This window comes from Lepisosteus oculatus, unplaced genomic scaffold, assembly GCF_040954835.1.
Source record: "Lepisosteus oculatus isolate fLepOcu1 unplaced genomic scaffold, fLepOcu1.hap2 HAP2_SCAFFOLD_79, whole genome shotgun sequence".
Classification (NCBI taxonomy): Eukaryota; Metazoa; Chordata; class Actinopteri; order Semionotiformes; family Lepisosteidae; genus Lepisosteus; species Lepisosteus oculatus.
In genome coordinates, this window is record NW_027168352.1 from 577,097 (window position 1) to 598,403 (window position 21,307).

At 49.4% G+C, this 21,307-nt stretch overlaps 7 non-coding genes across 7 annotated transcripts; 5 read left to right on the forward strand and 2 right to left on the reverse strand.

Moving 5' to 3' along the window:
• Positions 1–1,246: 1,246 nt before the first annotated feature.
• trnas-uga (transfer RNA serine (anticodon UGA)) lies at positions 1,247–1,328 on the reverse strand. Its single transcript has one exon. It is a non-coding gene; the product is annotated as a tRNA-Ser (tRNA).
• A 1,541-nt stretch (positions 1,329–2,869) lies between these two features.
• trnan-guu (transfer RNA asparagine (anticodon GUU)) lies at positions 2,870–2,943 on the reverse strand. The gene has a single exon. It is a non-coding gene; the product is annotated as a tRNA-Asn (tRNA).
• A 13,031-nt stretch (positions 2,944–15,974) lies between these two features.
• Positions 15,975–16,091, forward strand: LOC138235414 (U5 spliceosomal RNA). The gene has a single exon (XR_011188136.1). It is a non-coding gene; the product is annotated as a U5 spliceosomal RNA (small nuclear RNA).
• Positions 16,092–16,317: 226 nt separating this feature from the next.
• Positions 16,318–16,459, forward strand: LOC138235399 (U4 spliceosomal RNA). Its single transcript, XR_011188121.1, has one exon. It is a non-coding gene; the product is annotated as a U4 spliceosomal RNA (small nuclear RNA).
• A 1,169-nt stretch (positions 16,460–17,628) lies between these two features.
• LOC138235412 (U4 spliceosomal RNA) lies at positions 17,629–17,770 on the forward strand. The gene has a single exon (XR_011188134.1). It is a non-coding gene; the product is annotated as a U4 spliceosomal RNA (small nuclear RNA).
• A 2,457-nt stretch (positions 17,771–20,227) lies between these two features.
• Positions 20,228–20,344, forward strand: LOC138235421 (U5 spliceosomal RNA). The gene has a single exon (XR_011188143.1). It is a non-coding gene; the product is annotated as a U5 spliceosomal RNA (small nuclear RNA).
• A 391-nt stretch (positions 20,345–20,735) lies between these two features.
• LOC138235422 (U5 spliceosomal RNA) lies at positions 20,736–20,852 on the forward strand. The gene has a single exon (XR_011188144.1). It is a non-coding gene; the product is annotated as a U5 spliceosomal RNA (small nuclear RNA).
• The last annotated feature ends 455 nt before the right edge of the window (positions 20,853–21,307 follow it).

Sequence of the window (21,307 nt, forward strand, 5' to 3'; positions counted from 1 at the left end):
CTGTAAAAGGTTCCATGGTTTTCTTTCTTCTCTTTTCAACATGGAATACACCTATTGTCTGCAGGATGTGACAATTTCACGGTGTTTTGGAAGAAAACCTTTTTTCTTTGAATTCAAAATCAATCGGAATTTCAGCACGACACATCAACACTTTTTCTGTTTTAAGGAGATGATATTTTAAACCTGATAAAAATAGTAGGAGAAACAAGTTTCTTGCTGTGAAAATTTGGGGAAGTGTACTACTGGTAGCAGTGTAGAGCTCTCTGTGGTGGAGTGCAAGCGCATGTTCTATGGGCCAGTGGCGTAATGGATAACGTGTCTGACTTCGGATCAGAAGATTGTATGTTCGAGTCCTGCCTGGCTTGTGAGGCTTTTAAACCTCTCAGGTTCCTCGGTAACAGGTTGCCGTCATGTATATGAACTATAGAAAAGCATTTGCCACAACCCGTAAATTAGCACGCAAGTGCGGGCTAGTTTACACAGAACTGTATTGAGATCATCTCCAGCTCTGAGCTCAATTGCAATGAAAAAACATGTAGAACAGAACTGGAGAGCAGCTGAATTTGTGCTCAGTAGGGTGGGGAGGACTCAGCATTGCTATTGTTCTAATTGGCATGAACTGCAGGGGATCTGAATCAGAACACGTCAGTTAGTTCGATCATTGCGTCAATATGTAGGCCACGTTAATATAGAATTATTACTTTGTCTGTCTCGTCTTTGTATATAGCTGAATGTACCTGACAATTTCATGTTAGTTTTTAAGAAAGACATTGGTGCTAATATATACATATATAGCATATAAGGAACACGTAAAAGTTTAGTCCATGCTGAAAAGATAAGAAAACCGCCACAACGTTTCATCTTGGAATAAATCTTTACTTGTTGTTTTGCAGCCTACCCATTCTGACCTAACTCCTCCCTTGAAATTCCCTAACAGATAAGGGTACGTAACGGCTCATGCGATGCTCAGTTGCAATTTGTCTTTGGTTTTTTTTTCGTACAAAGGCCTCCGCTATGTTGCAATGGAGAAAGGTTCAGTACGGAGCTGCCGAGAAAATTCAGCTGGAAAGCTCGTTGCAGAAAAGCATCGTTATCTGTGTCTAGCTGCAGAGCGTCCTTCGTGGGTGCTGAAGAATCGATTTCACAGGCTGCAGGTCCAGGCGATTTAGAGTGTTAAAGGTCCCAGCGAAAACAAAACGGCGAAGGTCCTTTTACATGCACGCACGCAACCAAATGCAAAGGACGCCGTAGTCGGCAGGATTTGAACCTGCGCGGGGAGACCCCAACGGATTTCAAGTCCGTCACCTTAACCACTCGGCCACAACTACAGCGAGCGCCGCGGCCGCTGCCTTCTTGCTACAATCGAACAGGGAGTGCGAGGCGGCGGCGGCGGCGGAGGCAACTTTTTTCAAGTTCGCTCTCCGTTTAAGAAACCTTTTACGCCATACGTGCAAGCACACACACACACACCTCAGAGGACTTAAGGGTGGCTTCAAGTTGGAATGATAAAGTCTCCCCGTTCGGACATGAAAACAGAACGTTCTTAGACAGAAAGCAATCAACAACGGAGACATGTGGACGACGATTTTAGTCACTGCACTTTGAATAGCATTTTTACTCCAGTTACAGGAGATGCACCAATGGCCCTTGACCTACGCTCTTACCAATGCCTTGAACATTCAAACAAAACAGCCCTCAAGTCCTGCGGTTTAATATAACGCTGTTACGTGTCGAGGCAGTATTTGACTCTGTCCTACCGTTGAGACACAGGGCGTATATGGAAACGAACACATGCTACGGATCGTCTCTAATCGGTCCCTACAGTTGGAAGGCTCCTTGAAGCGTGCACCCCCATCATTCATCTTTGCGCATCTGTGAAAGGTAGACTCTTGAGCAATGTTTGAGCCAGCTCTAAGGCAACTAGTGCTATTGGACAGACACCTCTGGAAGATCCTAAGAGTCTCTTAACTCTTAACCACTTCCAGCAGCAAGCTTAATTGTTCGCTGGAGGTCTCCCACCCAGGTACTGACCAGGCAAAGAATCACCAGTACATTGAATGAGGAAGTTAATCCTGAAATCCAATTACATATCTCAAGGTAAGACAAATCCATAAGAACATGTCTTAGTATTACTTCGTTTACATTAGTATGGCACTGAGTTGGAGCTCCTCTTTAAGCTGTGGTTTAGTTTTGCATTCATGTGTTTCTAGAGCAGTTATTTATGGGGGTGGGTGGGTCTTTCACAGAGGCTCAGGACAAATCCCCCGCCTGAAAGTCTAATGTGTGCGTTCAGACAGTCACAGGTCAAGAGCCAGGCAGGAGGACAATGGACAGAAGAGCCAACGAACTAAAAATAAAAGAACAGATATGAAAAAGCCACCATCTTTTTTTTTTGACATTTTCCGACTTTCATGCAAGCCAGGACAAAGTTGCTCGTAGCTACTTGTGGATTCAAATACTCTATCGAGTGCTTTGATGAGTTTTTGCAATTTGATTGTCGTCCTGTCAGCCTGTTTCTGTTTTTTTTTTTTCAATCTAGGGATGGAAAGTATGAGGGAAATGATGGAGCAATCAATAACCGCTCCGGAAAAATGGCAGAAAGAAATGGTCCGTCACTAAGGACATTTGTGAAGCAGAGGAGTGACATCACCACAAAGGCGACACATTCTGCTGATGGTTTTGGTGAATAATGATTGAGGCGCGTTAAGAGAAAGGTAGCTGTGTCAGCATGCGTAGGCTGCAAAGGATCAAGCAAAGGTTTACTCCATGCTGAAAAGAGAAGAAAAGAAGCACAACGTTGCGACTGTGGAGCCTTCTGCGCCATCTTCTTTAGCGGTGATGATGTTTACATTGGAAAAACGGAGACATGCGTCCCTGGGTGGGCTTGAACCACCAACCTTTCAGTTAACAGCCGAACACGCTAACCGATTGCGCCACAGAGACTGACGGCCTTTTGTGCTCCCTACATTTGCAGGTTTATGGTCAAAGAAAACAATCACTTGCGCTTCTTGCAGACAGCAATCTTTTTCCACTGACAACTGTAGCGGCAATGCTTGTTAATAAGACAGAATTAAGCGTTGGTATGCTCCTAAAAGAGGCCCCATCTCACCCTCCATCTCTGTGGTGCAGCCACAGAGAAAGAATTCATGCAAGCTGATTTAAGATGTTTTCTTGTGATAAGAAACCAGCTCCCAAAGGGGGATGCACTTAGCTAAGCCTGGCTATCATGATCAATGGTCATGCATTGGCGCCTATCAGTCTAGGGAGTGCCGAATGGACATCTGGACTGCATTCCTAAGTGTCAAGAGTAAGTGACTTATATCTCACCTTGACCAACCAATCAGGGACTGGCAGGGCGTGGTAATACCACGTGGGTCTCCAATGCCCGCCAAACTCTCAACCAATCAGCACACATCTGGGTCTTGATCAAAAAGGGAGCGCAAGCTCAGTTCTGGGCTCTCCTTGGCCATTTTCGCGCATCCTCAGAGACAATCACGTGACAACTGCTGTTGTCTGCAAAAGGACTTGGACTTTGTTCAAAGCGCGAGGCCGAAGATCCCGTACGTACTCAGAATTCTACCAACGTGAATGCTCCGCTTGATCAACGGCAGCCTACAGTTGGACCCTCGTCGACAACCTGAATAGCTTATTCAGAAGCAGCGCTGGACCGGGAACGAACCAGTTTCTTCCCAGGCAAAAGAGTGACTTGTGAGGACTCGCGGTCACACTCTGTGCATAGAGACTTTCTACTAGCCAGCCGGACTGCTGGTAGATCCCCTCGGAGCAACGACTGCCATGCGCGCCGCAGTTAGATTCCTCCGCCCGTCCTAATCCGAGCTGCACCTCGACTGGTTGGCCGGTAGCCAGAGGACGCCGTCACAACGCCCATTGGACAACCGCTGCAACAGAGGCTGCAACAGAGCCTGTCAGCTGGTTTGGTGTTCGTGCCGGGAAACTCCAAATCCAAACACAGTGGATAAGTAAACCCCATGTTCTACATTGCGTCTCGAGAATTCAATTGTACCTCAACACAAGTTGTTATCAATTTAATTCATGAGTAATGTATTTACTTCCGAGTTTAGAGTAACAGTGGGTAATAACACTGATTAGCGATTTGGTAACCGAACGATATATATTGACATATATTCTCTGTTGTGTATCTCTTTGTGTTTGCATCTCTTCGAGATTATATACCTTGTATATTGATAACCCTCACCGTAAGGTCTGCCGCTCGTATCCAGGCAGACTAGTATATGTTTGGTGCACAGTTATATTAATAAATGTATCCCGTGTATTGAACCCGTGTGTGTGCGTTCTTAGTTGTTCTGACGATTGATTTTCTAAAAGCCCCAACGAACAACCTCGTGATTACTGCTACAATTAATAATTGTCTCAGTAAACCCATCAAAACCTCTACATTTAATGGCGTCCCTGGGTGGGCGGAGTTAAGAATGAAATGAGAATCAATCGCACAGAATAACTGATATTGCTGTGAGTTCAAGTTCAGCACAGCACCGCGGCTTCTATACGCGAATACCGGGTGTGCTGATAACTGCGCAAAGAAATCCCCCTGTTTTCTAGCGTTTAGTGTAACGTGTGCTGATTGGAAATCCATCTGCTCGGGTGTTTAAATTCCATACTGTATTTTGGTAAAAGAAAAAAAAAGTAATACTCTTAAAGTTTCTCTGACGTAATGACAATGGCTGCTAAAATGTCTGAAGTGGAGTCGCTTATAAGTACTATTTCTAGCGACGACAATCCTGGTTACTGGAGCGGTATCGAAAAGTTGAACTTTGATGATATTGAGAAGCTGCAAGTAGATTTAGTAGCTAAAGTAGCGAACCAGCTTAACACAGGAGGGTCCGTGAACGCAGTTCAGGTCCTATCGAGTTTCGCCTTAAATCTAGCTAAACAGCTGGAACTGTCTTTGTCCGAGCTGACAAAGTTTCAAAAGCTTCAGGGAAAGCTAGAAAGATATAAGGCGGAGCGAGTTGAGTTGTTGGATATAATCAGAGAAAAGAGAGTGAAAAATGAGGAAAGTGAAGACAGACTCAGGGAAGTTTTAGGTAAATTAGATGACCTGTCTGCTAGAGGAACTGCGGCTGAGGTAGCTAGGAGAGACCTGGAAGCGAGCTTGAAAGAAAAAGAAAAAGAAATTGAGAGTTTAAATGAGCTCAGCCAGGAAAGGCAAAAGGAGTTAGATGCTGCCGTACTGGAAGCAAAACAGGCTAGATCCCACTTGCATGCCAGCCCACCTAGCAGCCCGGAGCGCTCACCCAGCGCGCCGGGAGGAGGTTTCTCCCGGCCAGGGTCTGTGGTCGGATCGGTATGGGGGAGATCGCCGAGTCCTGCGCGAGACGCAAGGGCGATGCAATTCAGGCAGAGACCCCCTGCTCCTGATCACGGCCGTCCCCCTGCCCGCGGAGAAACCGTAAAAGTTAACCTCCACTCCCTGAGGCAGTTAGCCAAAGATGTAGAAAGGTTTGACCCATCAGTGTCAGGGAACAATGTGGAAACCTACATCGATGAGCTGAGACATACTTTGCAGTTTATGCCCGGAGCGTCCGAACAGGAAAAGGCTTTGTTAGTAAGGAAAACTACTAGCCGAGCGGTCCACGAGTGGATGTCTAGACAAGGACCGGAGGTCTGTAATAGCTTTGAGGAGCTGTGTCAGGCAATGATCGGAGAATTTTCGGCTTTTATCGATCCCATAGCTGCCGTGGCCGCTGCGCACCATATTAAGCACGAAAAAGCTGAAGCCCCTCGCGACTATTATGAGAGGCTTAGGCGCACTTATTTTGCAGGGCGGAATGAAGAGGGTTGCGAAGAGAACGTGAATTTCAAAGGTTTATTCATTGCTAATCTGCATCCCTCAGTCAGGAAAATGATTGTGATGCACACAGATGCAAAAGCGATGAAAATGGCTGACATTAGAAGGTTGGCTCAAAAAGCCTGGGGAGCTGAAGTCTCTGCTTCCTCAGAGCGAAAACCTGCTAAAACGGCCGTGTTCGCCACTAAAGCCAGCAGGGTTGACGACTCGCCTCAGCTCGAGGGAGCTGAGGTTCCTGAGCCCTATAAGCCCCGGCGCAAAATAGGCAGGCAAGACCGCACTAAGCGTCAGAGCCGCCGTGAGCGCTACGGGGAAGGCAAGGGCTCAGGCAGAGCCTATCATAAGACTGGACGAAGGGAGTCGACTGCAGCCCGCCTGGCCCGGCTTGAACAAGCCCTGCTTGAGAGACCAGGACAGGGTAAACCTTCCGCACCGAATGCCGGAAGCGTGAATGAGCTTAGGGGGACCACGCCCCTTCTCACTGGAGGAGGCGGGGATCCACCCCAAACCCCTCCCTCAGTCTATCTGATTGGGTGGGAGGGTTCCTGCCTGAAAGAAGGCTGTGACTTTGAGTTGGGCGCTGACCCCGCCCCTGAAGTCAAAGGAAAGGCAGGCTTCCAACAATTCTTAGGGAATCTCAGTCAGAAAGGCAAAGCAAGGCGTATTTATATCAAGGTTTCTCTTGAAAGCGTCTTAGATAGAGAAGCACTGATTGACACTGGGGCTGAAATTAGTTTGATGTCAGCCGATCTACTCAGCGAGCTCAAACGAGTAGCGAAAGGAAAAGGCATCAGACTTAAGGTAGAACCGTGTAAGATAGATATTTCCAGCTATACCCAGGATCATGCCAGGATCACACACCGAGTGTGGGTGGCACTTAGGTTCGGGCCAATGAATGTGGTGCATCCTGTTTACATCTCTAGGTTTAAAACAGAGCCACTACTCATTGGCCAAGACCTGCTTGACAGGCTGGAGCCTCTGGTGGACTGCCAGCGTGGAAAATTGTGGGCTCAGGTCAAAAACCCTAAGCCTGTCGTACAGCAAAAAGGGGGGTTCAGTGGTTATGCTGTGACCACACAGTGCCCACTGAACACTATAGCTGAGTTGGAGGTTCCACCTGGTTCCTCTGGACGAGAAATAAATGTCTCTTCTTGCTTTCCAAAACTACAGGGAAGTCCTGCCCAGGCCAGCACTCCCACGGTCTCCCAACTACAGGAGCAGTGCTCCGAGCAGCTGCTTGACCCGCCAGGTAAAGCACACCCCTTTTTCATCCCTGAAGAAGAGTGGATCTCCCTGTCCGGTAATGAATGGGAGTCCTTTCTGTGCGCCCTGGTACCTCAGGGGGACCAGGACTACCACCCCATGGTGGTGGGAGGGGTCCAGGTTGCAGAAGTGCAGGTTGATGATGTAATTCTCAGCCTCAGCTCTGAGAAGTCCATAATCAGTGAAGGTCTGTTCAAGGACCTGTCGCGAAGCCGTCAGGTGACCCTGGTGACGCAGTCACAGGTTCTGTGGTGGGCACCCCCACCTCATAGGTCCATTTGGAGCAAAGGAAGTTGTGTAGCTTCCATCTCCATCGGAAAAAGGAAGTTTGCTCACTACTTCCAGGTAGCACCTCAGCTGACCCATTCGGTCTGTATTGGTGCAGACCTCTTGGTTCGACTGGGCGCCCAGCTGGACACAGTAAACAGTGTGCTGTGGACACGGGTGAACCCAGATGCCCACTCTCTAAGCGGCGACCCCGAGAACATTCGGTCAGGTCAGACGATTCCTCAGGCCTGCCAGGTTGTAAATGAATCGGACCTGATCGTTCCTGCATCAACCGCAGGGTTTCCGGTACGCCTTGTCCTGAAGAAGGGACAGAGAATGGATGCTGAGATGGTTTTCTTCCAACCATCAGCTCAGTTTATCAGACTGAACCTAGCAGTCTGTGGTACCCCCAGACTGGAACGGAATGGCCGAGCCACCTGCCTGTTGGTGCAGAACATAGCAAAACAAGATGTCAAAATCCCTGCTCGCACTGACATGGGACTGGTAATTGACAATGGTTTCTATGATTTCGAACTGGCCATCCCAGTACTGGGGCAGCTCCCTAGTCCCTTGGCCAGGGAGGGGGGAAACGAGCAGGTGTACTACACCTACCCCCGGCGGATGATCGCAATTATGCCAATAGAGGGATTCTGCAACCAGGAGGTGTGCAGAGTGGACCTTAGCGATAAGGATGAGATGGTTGTGTACACAGTACACGCAGGTGTTCCGACGGACCACTCAGCTAAGAGTGCGACCCGGGATACCGCCATGCCGTCAAAAGCGGGGTTCCTAGAGCAGGTACAGGAACAGGTTGGTAAGGCAGATGCCCTGGAAACGGAAAGCCAGCGTCAGCAGCTGCGTCAGATCTTCCAGGATTTCCAGGAAGTGTTTGCACGGGATGCCTATGACTGCGGGGTGACGGATTTGCACACAGTGCGCATTCCCACAGCCCCTGGCGCCCGCCCAACCTATGTCAGGCAGTATCGCATTCCCCTCACGGCATACGAGTCCATAAAGCAGACGTTGGATGCTCTACTAGAGCGTCAGATCATAAGGGAGTGCAACTCCACTTATAACTCCCCACTGTGGCCGGTGCTGAAACCCAATGGTAAGTGGCGTCTGACCATTGACTACCGGCAGCTGAATAAACAGGTTCCTTTGTCACGATGGCCAATGATCTACCTAGATCAGGAGTTAGCCAAGGTGACAACAGCGAAATATTTCACCACAGTGGATGTGGCCAATGGGTTCTGGACCCTTAAGGTAGAACCGACAGACCAGTACAAACTGGCCTTTTCCTTCGGAAACAGGCAGTTCACCTGGAATCGATGCCCCTTTGGGTATTCCAACTCCCCAGCGGAGTTCAACATATTTCTGCACAAAGCCATGAGTGATGCAGCCGCCAGGGGCAACCTGGTCTATGTGGACGATATTCTGATGCGGAGTCAGACCTGGGAAGAACACATGGCCGAGATCAGGCATGTGTTGACCCAGCTCTCCCGTGCAGGGGCCAAACTGTCCCTGGCTAAGGGACAGTGGTGTAGGACCCAAGTGGAGTACGTGGGACTGTTGGTTGGAGCCCAAGGCATACAGCCACAGTCCAGCAGAGTCCAAGCTATCCAGAATATGAAGTCGCCCACTAACCTGTCTGAACTGCGCAGCTTTCTGGGAGTATGTAATTATTCCCGGCAGTTCATTGAGGATTACGCTGAAATAGCAAGGCCCCTCCACAAGCTGTTGCAGAAAGACGTGCCCTTTGAGTGGGGACCTTCCCCAGAACAGGCTGTGATGGAGCTGAAGCGCAAACTCGGTAGTGCGCCGTGCTTGGCCTACCCTGACAAAAATAAGGTCTTCTACCTTGAAGCAGGGTTCTCAGAGCACTGCCTTGGGGCTGCTCTGAGTCAGGAATATGACCAAGAGCGAAGGGTGGTGGCGTATGCCAGTCGAGCCCTGACCCCAGTGGAGCAAAAGTTCTTGGACTGCGAGAAGGCCCTGTTGTCTACGGTCTGGTCGGTAGAACACTTCCGTAGTTATGTAGGGGGACAAAAGATCATCATCGAAACCTGCCACCAACCTGTGACATTCCTGCATAGCCAGAGACTGAAAGCAGGCAGGGTGTCAAATAGCAGGATTGTGGCATGGATGATGGCCCTACAAGGCTATGAGATAGAGGTACGTTATGCACAGAGCAAGAAAATGTACCTGGGACAGGGCCTGGCTTTGGGCCAAGTGTGTCACGGCTGTGACACTGACATGGAAGCTCCAGAAATGATTCCCGCTGCTGAGCTACCGAACAATCATCGGTACTACGATGAGAACGTGGGCCAGGGCTTACCCATGGCCTATGTTGACGGTTGCTCTTTTCGCCACGAACAGCAGGTGCTAGCAGGGGTAGGTGTAGTCTGGCAAGACAATACTCCCTGTGGGCCGACCCGCTATAAGCTAGGACCAAAGACTAGTCAGTATGCGGAAGTAGCTGGGGTGCTGATCACACTCCAGCAGGCCCTGACAAATGGCCTTAAACAATTTGTCATCTGTAGTGACTCGAACTACGCCCGACATAGCTTCGTGTCCCATCTTCCGTATTGGAAGGGTAACAGCATGAAAAATGCCCGGGGCAAGGAAGTAAAGAACAAAGAGTTGTTCCTGGCCAGTGACAAGCTCACGACCGAGGCTGGAATGATGGTTTACTGGAGGAAGGTGAAGGGACACTCCCAGGTGAAGGGACCCGACAAAGACGGGAATGATGAGGCCGACTGGCTGGCCAAATCTGGCGCCTTAGAGGGTGATCCCTGGCAGTTCCAGCAGGAATGGCTACCCCCAGAAACCGTGGCTGAGGTCAAGGCAGTCACCCGAAGCAGGGCTAGACAGGATGTCGGAGCCGACCCTCAATCTGTAGTGCTTGGGTCACAGGGTTTTAACACCGATCTTGCGGAAATGCAGAAACAGGACCCAGCAATTGGGCAAATGTATCAGCATATCGCTGACCCAGTGCGTCAACCTCTTTCAGAGCAGGTGCTGAGCCAGTCTCCGGAGCTGAAGGAGCTGGCAGAGGTGAAAGACAACCTAAAAATTATAAAGGGGTTGTTGGTTTGTGTACCAGTTGCACAAGGTGTCCCAAAGTGGGTAGTTCCCCGCTGTCATCGGGGGGTCATGATCCAACACGCTCATGACGAACCCTGTGGGGGTCACCGGGGAATCAAGGCCACGTACGACACTATCCAGCAGGTGGCATTCTGGCCTCACATGGGCCGAGACATCGCCGCGTATGTAAAGGGGTGTCTGACGTGTAGCCAGTTCCAACCATCACGGCCCTTGCACCGTGCACCACTCCAGAAAAAGGGAATGACATTCCCCTGGTCCAATCTACAAATGGATTGGGTGGGGCCGCTGGTGAGGTCATCCAGAGGGAACAAATATTTCCTCACTGTTACGTGTGCATTCACAAAATGGATTGAGTGCCTCCCAGCACCCAACGACACGGCAGAGACAACTGCAGTGCTGTTGGTGAACCATGTGTTCAGTCGATGGGGACTCCCCCTGACCGTGGACTCGGATCGGGGAACCCATTTCACAGCTACAGTAATGGCAACCCTGTGGAATATGCTTGGGGTCAAGGCCCAGTTGCATATCTCCTACCACCCTCAATCCTCGGGCCAGGCAGAAAGGGCAAACCGAACGGTGGTTAGTATGCTCAAAAAGTTTGTCTCCACCAACAGTAGGGACTGGGACATTAAGCTGCCCCTGGTTCTGATGGCCATCCGAGCCACTCCCCATTGCTCTACGGGGGTCCCACCTTTTGAGATGATGACAGGTCGGAAGATGACTCTTCCCCTACACTGTCTCTATGGGGTGGAGGACCTGAGCACGACGGGGGCTGCTACGGCCCATCAGTATGTGTCAGACCTGCGAGCACATCTGCAGGCAACCTTTGCTTTTGCCCAGAACAATCTGGGAAGGAGTGCAGAGGGTAGGAAAGCATACTATGACCGGAAGGCAGTTAACCAGGAACTCCAAGTAGGAGACAAGGTCCTGTACTTCCAATTTGCCAAACCCACAGGGGTGGCCCGGAAGTTCTTACCCAGTTGGACAGGACCCCACGAGATTGTCGATAAGGTATCACCGGTAGCTTATCGAATTCGGATTGAAAAGGGAAGGCAATCTCTGGTCTACAAGTGGGTGCATCGCAACCACCTCCGATTGTATCGCCCATCTCAAATGGCGCCGGAGGACACAGAATAGGGTTAAAAGTCTAAACCCAATCAAAGAGGGGGGTGCCCCTTTGTAGTTGCAGGTAGTTAGGTACTGTAGTGTAGGTCCTGCTAGGAAAATATATTCAAAAATATAGTGGAACTGTACCATGTGCCTCATCTGTGTTCCAGAATGGGAATCCTAAAACTGCCACGGCTGGTCCTGACAGTACTGTGGATCGCCTCGACACAGCCCCTTGAAGTTGTGGAACCCGGTCCTCCTACCGGCATAGTCCTGCAGGACGCTCCCGGATTGTTGTTAACAAATTGCAGAACATATACTCAGCGAGTGTATGTACGGCTGGACCCACATGATGTGTTTCGGAAGCACATCAACATGAACAGTAGGGTGTCCTATCATGGTAGGCAGTGGGCTGGGGATACTGTATGGCATGCCCAGCTAGACACTATACACATGCTCCGCCAGCTGAGGAAGGCAACAGTCACCCAGGAGGAGATGACGGGCCTCAACCGCCCCAAAAGGTTCTTGGGGGGTCTGATTGCTGCGGCCTCCGCCGTGGGTTCGCTGTTTTCAGCTGGTCTGTTTGCTGCTAACACTGTCACCCTGACCACCCTGAGAAGGCAGGTGTCTGGGTTACGTAAGGAAATGCCAGAAATTTATGACAAGCTGTATCAGCAGCAGCAGCGGCTGGAAAGCCTAGGGAAAACCTTACAGGGCACAATTTTAGCAGTAAACCTTCATGCAGCACTGTTAAATAACACCCTCCACACCGTGGGCAGGATTGTCGACGTGTTACAGTGGGACTATGCTTATGTGCAACAGGTCAGAATGCTGATGCAGGATCTGCTTAGGGAGCTTAGTGCCACAGTAACTAGCCTAGCCATGGGACAGATTCCAACCTACTTGGTTCCACTGTCCTTAGTAGAAGAAGTACTGAAGACAACCACTTCCGAGATGGTGCAGCCATTGCAAGTACATCTTGCATACAGTCTAGGCAGTGCCATTCCCATACATGTCAACCCCGAAGCCAAGGAAATAGGTTTCCTGTTGAACCTTCCCATCGTGAGTAGCAAGGATATCTATAGACTCAAGTCTATATTGAACGTTGGCTTCTGGAGGGGGGACATGCATGTGAAGTTGACCACCCCACCGCTCGTAGCTTACCAGGAGGATGATCCGAATTTGTACCTTGTTCCAAACCTGGAACTGTGTATATCAACCAAGGATATCCACTGGGTATGCCCAAGTAAGCCATTCCTTAGGGACACAACTCAGAGGTTGTGTGGTATCAGAAAGGGGGCTGCCACTGAAAAGTGTAAAGCCACAGTGACGAGCAAACGTGAGGTTAACGAACCCCAGGTTGAGCAGGTGGGAAAGAAATGGCTGGTCAGCACACCACAATTAACGGTTACAATAACCTATGACAGACATGATACAGCTACCGAAGTGCAGCTACCCAACCAAACAGTTTTTCTACAAGTTCCTGAAGGAGCTATAGTGCATCTCAACGATTTAGCACTGTATCACCTGGAGTCAGAACCGTATGAAACGGAACTCGAGATTGTGGACGCTTTCAGAGGACACAGCGTTGACTTGGATGAGAGAATCCAAGAGACAGTAAGTCTTGAGGGTGTACAGGTAGTCGAATTTGTTCTCAACGACACAAACTTAAAAACTACACTGGTAGGTCCCAAGCACAGTCGGTGTGGATCCTCTGGGGCGCTAGGGACAGTAAACGTGGTCATCTTGACACTGCTGCTGGGTAGCTGGATCATGGCTGGGGTAATGTGTTGGATGCTGTTCTCTTGTATCAAAGCCTTGCTGGGTAGTTTGAATGAGACAAAGGGAGCAATGGTTTATCACCGAAATCAGGTAACCACGCCCAAGCGTCTGCCTGCTGCAGAGCTATCCGATACTGATAGTGAACTGCCGGAAGTTTAAGGTCTAGGGCTAATGATGACGCCCGATGCCTCATTTCTATGTACCTTATAACTGAGAGCAGGTATACGCAATGTTCTTTCCAACACTATTTCCTGTACAAATTCTCGAGAGGTAATGTGAATATTGGGTGGTAGAATCCACCGGGGTACAACAGACATCACTTAACTCTGTTTTTGTTTTGAAGGCAACAACGCCTCAGGACCTCGTGACCTTCAAAAAGGGGGGATATGTAGCGGCAATGCTTGTTAATAAGACAGAATTAAGCGTTGGTATGCTCCTAAAAGAGGCCCCATCTCACCCTCCATCTCTGTGGTGCAGCCACAGAGAAAGAATTCATGCAAGCTGATTTAAGATGTTTTCTTGTGATAAGAAACCAGCTCCCAAAGGGGGATGCACTTAGCTAAGCCTGGCTATCATGATCAATGGTCATGCATTGGCGCCTATCAGTCTAGGGAGTGCCGAATGGACATCTGGACTGCATTCCTAAGTGTCAAGAGTAAGTGACTTATATCTCACCTTGACCAACCAATCAGGGACTGGCAGGGCGTAGTAATACCACGTGGGTCTCCAATGCCCGCCAAACTCTCAACCAATCAGCACACATCTGGGTCTTGATCAAAAAGGGAGCGCAAGCTCAGTTCTGGGCTCTCCTTGGCCATTTTCGCGCATCCTCAGAGACAATCACGTGACAACTGCTGTTGTCTGCAAAAGGACTTGGACTTTGTTCAAAGCGCGAGGCCGAAGATCCCGTACGTACTCAGAATTCTACCAACATGAATGCTCCGCTTGATCAACGGCAGCCTACAGTTGGACCCTCGTCGACAACCTGAATAGCTTATTCAGAAGCAGCGCTGGACCGGGAACGAACCAGTTTCTTCCCAGGCAAAAGAGTGACTTGTGAGGACTCGCGGTCACACTCTGTGCATAGAGACTTTCTACTAGCCAGCCGGACTGCTGGTAGATCCCCTCGGAGCAACGACTGCCCTGCGCGCCGCAGTTAGATTCCTCCGCCCGTCCTACTCCGAGCTGCACCTCGACTGGTTGGCCGGTAGCCAGAGGACGCCGTCACAACGCCCATTGGACAACCGCTGCAACAGAGGCTGCAACAGAGCCTGTCAGCTGGTTTGGTGTTCGTGCCGGGAAACTCCAAATCCAAACACAGTGGATAAGTAAACCCCATGTTCTACATTGCGTCTCGAGAATTCAATTGTACCTCAACACAAGTTGTTATCAATTTAATTCATGAGTAATGTATTTACTTCCGAGTTTAGAGTAACAGTGGGTAATAACACTGATTAGCGATTTCGTAACCGAACGATATATATTGACATATATTCTCTGTTGTGTATCTCTTTGTGTTTGCATCTCTTCGAGATTATATACCTTGTATATTGATAACCCTCACCGTAAGGTCTGCCGCTCGTATCCAGGCAGACTAGTATATGTTTGGTGCACAGTTATATTAATAAATGTATCCCGTTTATTGAACCCGTGTGTGTGCGTTGTTAGTTGTTCTGACGATTGATTTTCTAAAAGCCCCAACGAACAACCTCGTGATTACTGCTACAATTAATAATTGTCTCAGTAAACCCATCAAAACCTCTACACAACCAAGAAATGGATTTCATCTTTCACAAGCTGTATGGATTTTGAAATGTATGGACGATGCCAGGTGTCCCACAACACCACAGCGCCGACACACCTTTGGTTGTCCCACATAAAAAACATAGCCATTGCAGGCGCCCAGCCGGATTGTAGAGGGCAGGTGCCTTAAGCCTCCATTTACATTGTCCGGTAGCAAGCGAACCTCGAATTTCCTTGCTCCTGTTTTTATACCGTCAACATCTCTAACCTCAGTTCCATGGTGGACGGTGCAGTACTGCTTAAGCCAGGTGTGAATGTCCTCCGTCTTTGCCAGTTCCGAGAACATAACAACATGCACCGTTTTCCTCTCTCTCTGTGTCAGAGGCTGCAAGTTGATCTTCTCAAGGGCAGGAACTTTCCCTCTTTTTGCCTCAAACACATCCACACATTGTTCAAACAGAGAATAGGTAGCAAAAACAACCTCAAATGCTTTCTGACCTGGGAGAGTGAAGATGAAATCCAAGTGCCGAGGTTCAAAGCCACGTTCCTTCTGTAACACTTTTCTGCTGAACTGCATACGATCCATGAAGAGGTCATCCAAAAGCTCAAAACGTACAGCATTCTTGCGGGATCCAAAGGTTGCCATCTCAAACTGCAAAACAAACACTGCTTCCACAAAACAAGAAAACAATCCAACTACTCTAACTACAGGCTGATCAAGGTATCTCCCCTGCCAGGTAAGCCGAGAGCCGCAGGCGATGAGCCCGGAGCTGAACGGGCCCCACTGGCTCGTTTGTAAGGCCAGGTGCATTGCCAACCACGACTGGCAGGGCAGAGGCCTTGAAGGCGGCCTGGGCTCCTGCAGCTGTCCAGCCACGCACTCTGGTTTCTCTTCATCTCGTACAAATCTTTTGCCTTTTACTAAAGATTTCCATGGAGAGGAACATGAATGAGTTCCATACAATTTTTGTGCTTCCCTGCCTTCGGGTGGGGCGCAGCTGGGCTGGTCAAAGAGAGAAAATAAAACCGCTCACAATCGCTCTTATTACGGCGACTGTGGCCGTCTGCTCTGCAAGTCCTCGGTCTCCGCCTGTCTGATTGGCGCTCTTTTCTTTGGGGGCGGGAATATGCTGTGAAATATGAAGCGTTACAGCAACGACATGCCATGAGACGATTGATAACGATTTCCATAGGATCCCCGCGGTTGCCTGGCAACCGTCAGCTTTGCGCAGTGGCAGTATCGTAGCCTGTGAGGTTTAGCCGAGGCGCGATTATTGCTAGTTGAAAACTTTTCCCAATACCCCGCTTCCGCCGGTTTGCAATACAATCGGCGAAAGCAATTTTTGACAGTCTCGTCAGAGACTGAGCAAGGTGTTTAAAGACAGATTTTGTCATGGTAACATCATGGTAGAAAGAAACAAGCTTGTTACGTCTCAACAGAAACGCTCTTTAGCTCTTTCAGCGTTATGCAGAGAACAGCGTCTGTCGAGATCACTTTTGAGTCAGCGCGAAACGCCGTGTGCTGTCAGTTTGATTTCATATTGCTCGTAGCGGCGCCCGGCTTTTGTCTGTCAAACGTTAGGTTGCGCTTCTTCATGCTGCATCGTCGGCATGAGTGGAGCTTTTTAAACGTCTGTACTTACTGCGCCCCATAAGAAATCGTTTGTCCCCGTTCAAAAGAGATTGTGCGATGTCCTGCAGCGTTCGCAAAGCAAACCTTTGACAGTTTGAAAAGAGGAATTTATTCTGCTTCCTGTGCGTGCAGTAATTACAAAGTTGAAGTCTTTACACGATCTGCTGCAGTTTTCAGTGGGCGGGCTTTGTCAGATGGCTTGGAAAAACGCACTGTGTTTCGGCTCGGGAAACATCATGAGCAGTGTCCTGCATGTTTTCTGTGTATAGCTGTCTTTTAACGCATACAGAATTCATTCGAAATCATTGTAAGATTCTCCCTCAGTTCCGTTGTGCAGTGCTTTACCTCTTTCAAAAGGCTTCACTTTCCTAGTCACATTCCAAGGCTCATCGAACCCGGGCTGTTTCCTCCAGCGGTATAGTATTGCAGTGAGACAGCACGATGCCTGCAAGACTATGTCACACTAAACGCCACAGATTGTGTTTGTCCGTTCATGTCAGTCGTCCTGCAGCCACGGGAAGTGGGACACAAACATGCTGCAATGCTTTCAGGACGTTAGGATTTGTTTGTGCAACATCCGAGAAGAGTACTTGTGGCTTGAATGTGAGCTGTACGTGCCCGCCCCCTTTCCTCTGTAGTGCATGAGTTCCTCCCGGCATGCCCTTCGTCATTGTTCTGTCATCTTGTATTTAAAGGGTTGTATTTCTGCTGCTGAAAATAAGCAACGGTTTTCTCACAACGCCCTTTGTTCCCGACGGAGCCCTTGTCTGTCATGAAATTCTTCAAAACCTCAAGCTAGAAGAAGAAGACGACAAATATGAAGCGTTACAGCAACGACATGCCATGAGACGATTGATAACGATTTCCACAGGATCCCAGCGGTTGCCTGGCAACCGTCAGATTTGCGCATTGGCAGTATCGTAGCCTGTGAGGTTTAGCCGAGGCGCGAGTATTTCTAGTTGAAAACTTTTCCCAATACCCCGCTTCCGCCGGTTTGCAATACAATTGGTGAAAGCAATTTTTGACAGTCTCGTCAGAGCGTGACATAGTCTTGCAGACATCGTGCTGTCTAACTGCAATACTATACCGCTGGAGGAAACAGCCCGGGTTCAATGAGCCTTGGAATGTGACTAGGAAAGTGAAGCGTTTTGAAAGAGGTAATGTCGACGCTTTTTTAACAGAGCACCAAAAAAGCGTCTTTTTTGAAGGCCTGGGTACTGAGCATTGGTGGTTCAGTGGTAGAATTCTCACTTCCCATGTGGGAGGCTCTGGTTCGATTCCCAGCCAAAGCAGTGGCTTTTGCAGCGAGCGGCTCCATCACTTGCATCCTCTTGCAACTCGCAACTGAAAACCCACTGAAGCAAAGCATTTGTTAGCCAGGTCAGTACCCGGATGAGGGTGAGCTACAGGGAAAAACAAAGTTTCCAGCTGGAAGCGGTGTTAATGGTGCCGGTGGGGGGGCGCTCACCCTGAGGTCTTTGCGGGTCCCAATGCCCCAGTATAGTGACGGAGATGCTGTGTTGTAAGAGGGCGCTGTCTTTTGGATGAGATGTAAAACCGAGGTCACAGCGCTCTGTGGTCATTCAAAATGACCACCAAAACCTTTGACAAAAGCTCTTGGTAATTGATGGTCTTCAAAACTGCTTCTCCTTTAGGTAAATTTTAAATCAGCTGAAAAATGCTGTGAAATGGGGGGGCACTTCAGGCCAGTGTAGGATTTGGGTTACAAGAACCATGAAACTGCACGAGAAAGCCCATACACTGAATTACACGGCTTTCTATTCAAAGGAGGACAAAAGAAATTCCCTGAGTTCGATTTTTTGCAGCACAGAGAGGATTGCTGGTGTAAGGCTGGTTAGCTCAGTTGGTTAGAGCGTGGTGCTAATAACGCCAAAGTTGTGGGTTCGATCCCTGTACGGGCCAGGTCATTTTCTCCTCTCGTACCAAAGCTGTTAGGTTCCTTTCCGTGGTGAGAGGGGTTGTCATGCAACGCTGCTACATAGTGCCGACAGACAAGAGTGTTGCGGGAGAAGAGAAAAGTGTTTGAAGATTTAAGAGTGTCTTAGGTGGAGCCAAAATCAAGTGTCACAAATGCAAGTGGTTGGATTTCCAATGTTTAATATGGTAAAAATAAGCGGAAGTTATCTGCCGGTCCGGCACAGTCTGCCATCCTTTTGTCAGATACTGTAAAGTGGTGTCGAACTGGGTGTCGAACTGGAGCCTCACCATTTGCATATGTGTGTGCGTTGTTAGTTGTTCTGATGATTGATTTTCTAAAAGCCCCAACGAAAAACCTCGTGTTTATTGCTACAATTAATAATTGTCTCAGTAAACCCATAAACCTCTACATTTAATGGCGTCCCTGGGCGGGCGAGTTTAGAATGAAATGAGAATCAATCGCACAGAATAACTGATGTTATACAGTTATACATCGAGTGTCACATTAAATGACGAAAATGAAGAGAGTTAAAGTAGCTGGAGAGGTTTTCTTACAACTTTTGAGCTGACACAGTTTTGGAAAATGTTTCCTTCACGCTGCACTGTACAACATAGGCAGCCAAGAGTCTCCAAAACAAAACAGAATTGACAGATAGGAGAAAATACCCACTCGTCCTGAAGTTCCCATAATCCAGCACTGAGCGTAAACAAAGTGTCTAAGTAGCGTGGGAATGCTAACCCTAACCCTAGCTGGAGTTTGAGCAATCCAGCACTGAGCGTAAAAAGATGAGTCAAAGTAACGTCTAATCGGGTTAGTTTGCTTAGAGCTGGTTCAGAGTTTGCTCAAGAGTTTACCTTTCACAGATGGGCAAAGAAGAAAGTTGGGGGTGCACGCTTCAAGGCGCCTTACAGCTGTAGGGAGTGATTCGAGACGATTCGTGGCGTGTGCTCGTTTCCATATACCGTACGCCCCGGGGTGCAGTGCTAGGATGACGTACAATACCGCTTGGGCACGTAACAACGTTATATGCGAGTGCGGGACATGAGGGTTTTCGTTTGTTCGTTTTGTTTTGCTCTGCTCTGCTTTGCTTTGTTTTGCTTTCCATCGCGTTGGTAAGAGCGTAAATAAAAAGGCGATTCCTGCGTCTACCATGTAACAGCTATTTCAAGTGCGACGTGGTGTGGCTTTTCAAATGCTTGTGGGCATTTCTCTGTTGGTGATTCTTTTTTTGTGTGTAACAAAGTGGCATTTTCATGTCCGGACGGGGAGACTTTATCATTCTGACATGAAGCCACCCTTAAGTCCTCTGAGGCGTGTCTGTCTGCAAGGCTTGTATTTTGGAAATGTTTTTTTGAAACAGAAAACGACTTTGAAATAGGCTTCCGGATTGGGCACGCCCGCACGGATTGGGCACGCCCGCAAGCCGAGAGCCACAGGCGATGAGCCCGGAGCTGAACGGGCCCCACTGGCTCGTTTGTAAGGCCAGGTGCATTGCCAACCACGACCGTCAGGGCAGAGGCTTTGAAGGCGGCCTGGGCTCCTGCAGCTGTGCAGCCACGCACTTTGGTTTCTCTTCATTTCGTACAAATCTTTCGCTTTTTACTAAAGATTTCCGTGGAGAGGAGCATGAATGAGCTCCATGCAATTTTTGTGCTTCCCTGCCTTCGGGTGGGGCGCAGCTGGGCTGGTCAAAGAGAGAAAACAACAACGCTTACAATCGCTCTTGTTATGGCGACTGTGGCCGTCTGCTCTGCGAGTCCTCGGTCTCCGCCCGTCTGATTGGCGCTCTCTTCTTTGGGGGGCGGGAAGTGTCCGGCCGCAGGGGATCTTCGGACCTCGCTTTGCATAGCGGCTTCCCAGAGTGCGTCGTTTCCGGCACAGTGTGGCCGGGTGTTTTCCGAGTTATCGCACGGATTGGGCACGCCCGCAAGCCGAGAGCCACAGGCGATGAGCCCGGAGCTGAACGGGCCCCACTGGCTCGTTTGTAAGGCCAGGTGCATTGCCAACCACGACCGTCAGGGCAGAGGCTTTGAAGGCGGCCTGGGCTCCTGCAGCTGTGCAGCCACGCACTTTGGTTTCTCTTCATTTCGTACAAATCTTTCGCTTTTTACTAAAGATTTCCGTGGAGAGGAGCATGAATGAGCTCCATGCAATTTTTGTGCTTCCCTGCCTTCGGGTGGGGCGCAGCTGGGCTGGTCAAAGAGAGAAAACAACAACGCTTACAATCGCTCTTGTTATGGCGACTGTGGCCGTCTGCTCTGCGAGTCCTCGGTCTCCGCCCGTCTGATTGGCGCTCTCTTCTTTGGGGGGCGGGAAGTGTCCGGCCGCAGGGGATCTTCGGACCTCGCTTTGCATAGCGGCTTCCCAGAGTGCGTCGTTTCCGGCACAGTGTGGCCGGGTGTTTTCCGAGTTATCGCACGGATTGGGCACGCCCGCAAGCCAAGAGCCACAGGCGATGAGCCCGGAGCTGAACGGGCCCCACGGTGGAAAGAACGCATGGGTTCTAATCCCATCCTCGTTGCTCTCCATGTCTGACACGTGTGCCCGTTCGACGTTGGCCTTCCTGCCGTTTGCTCCGGTACTAGAGCCGTACATTTTCTAGCGGTGGCTGAACATGGTATAGTAGGTTAACGTCGGT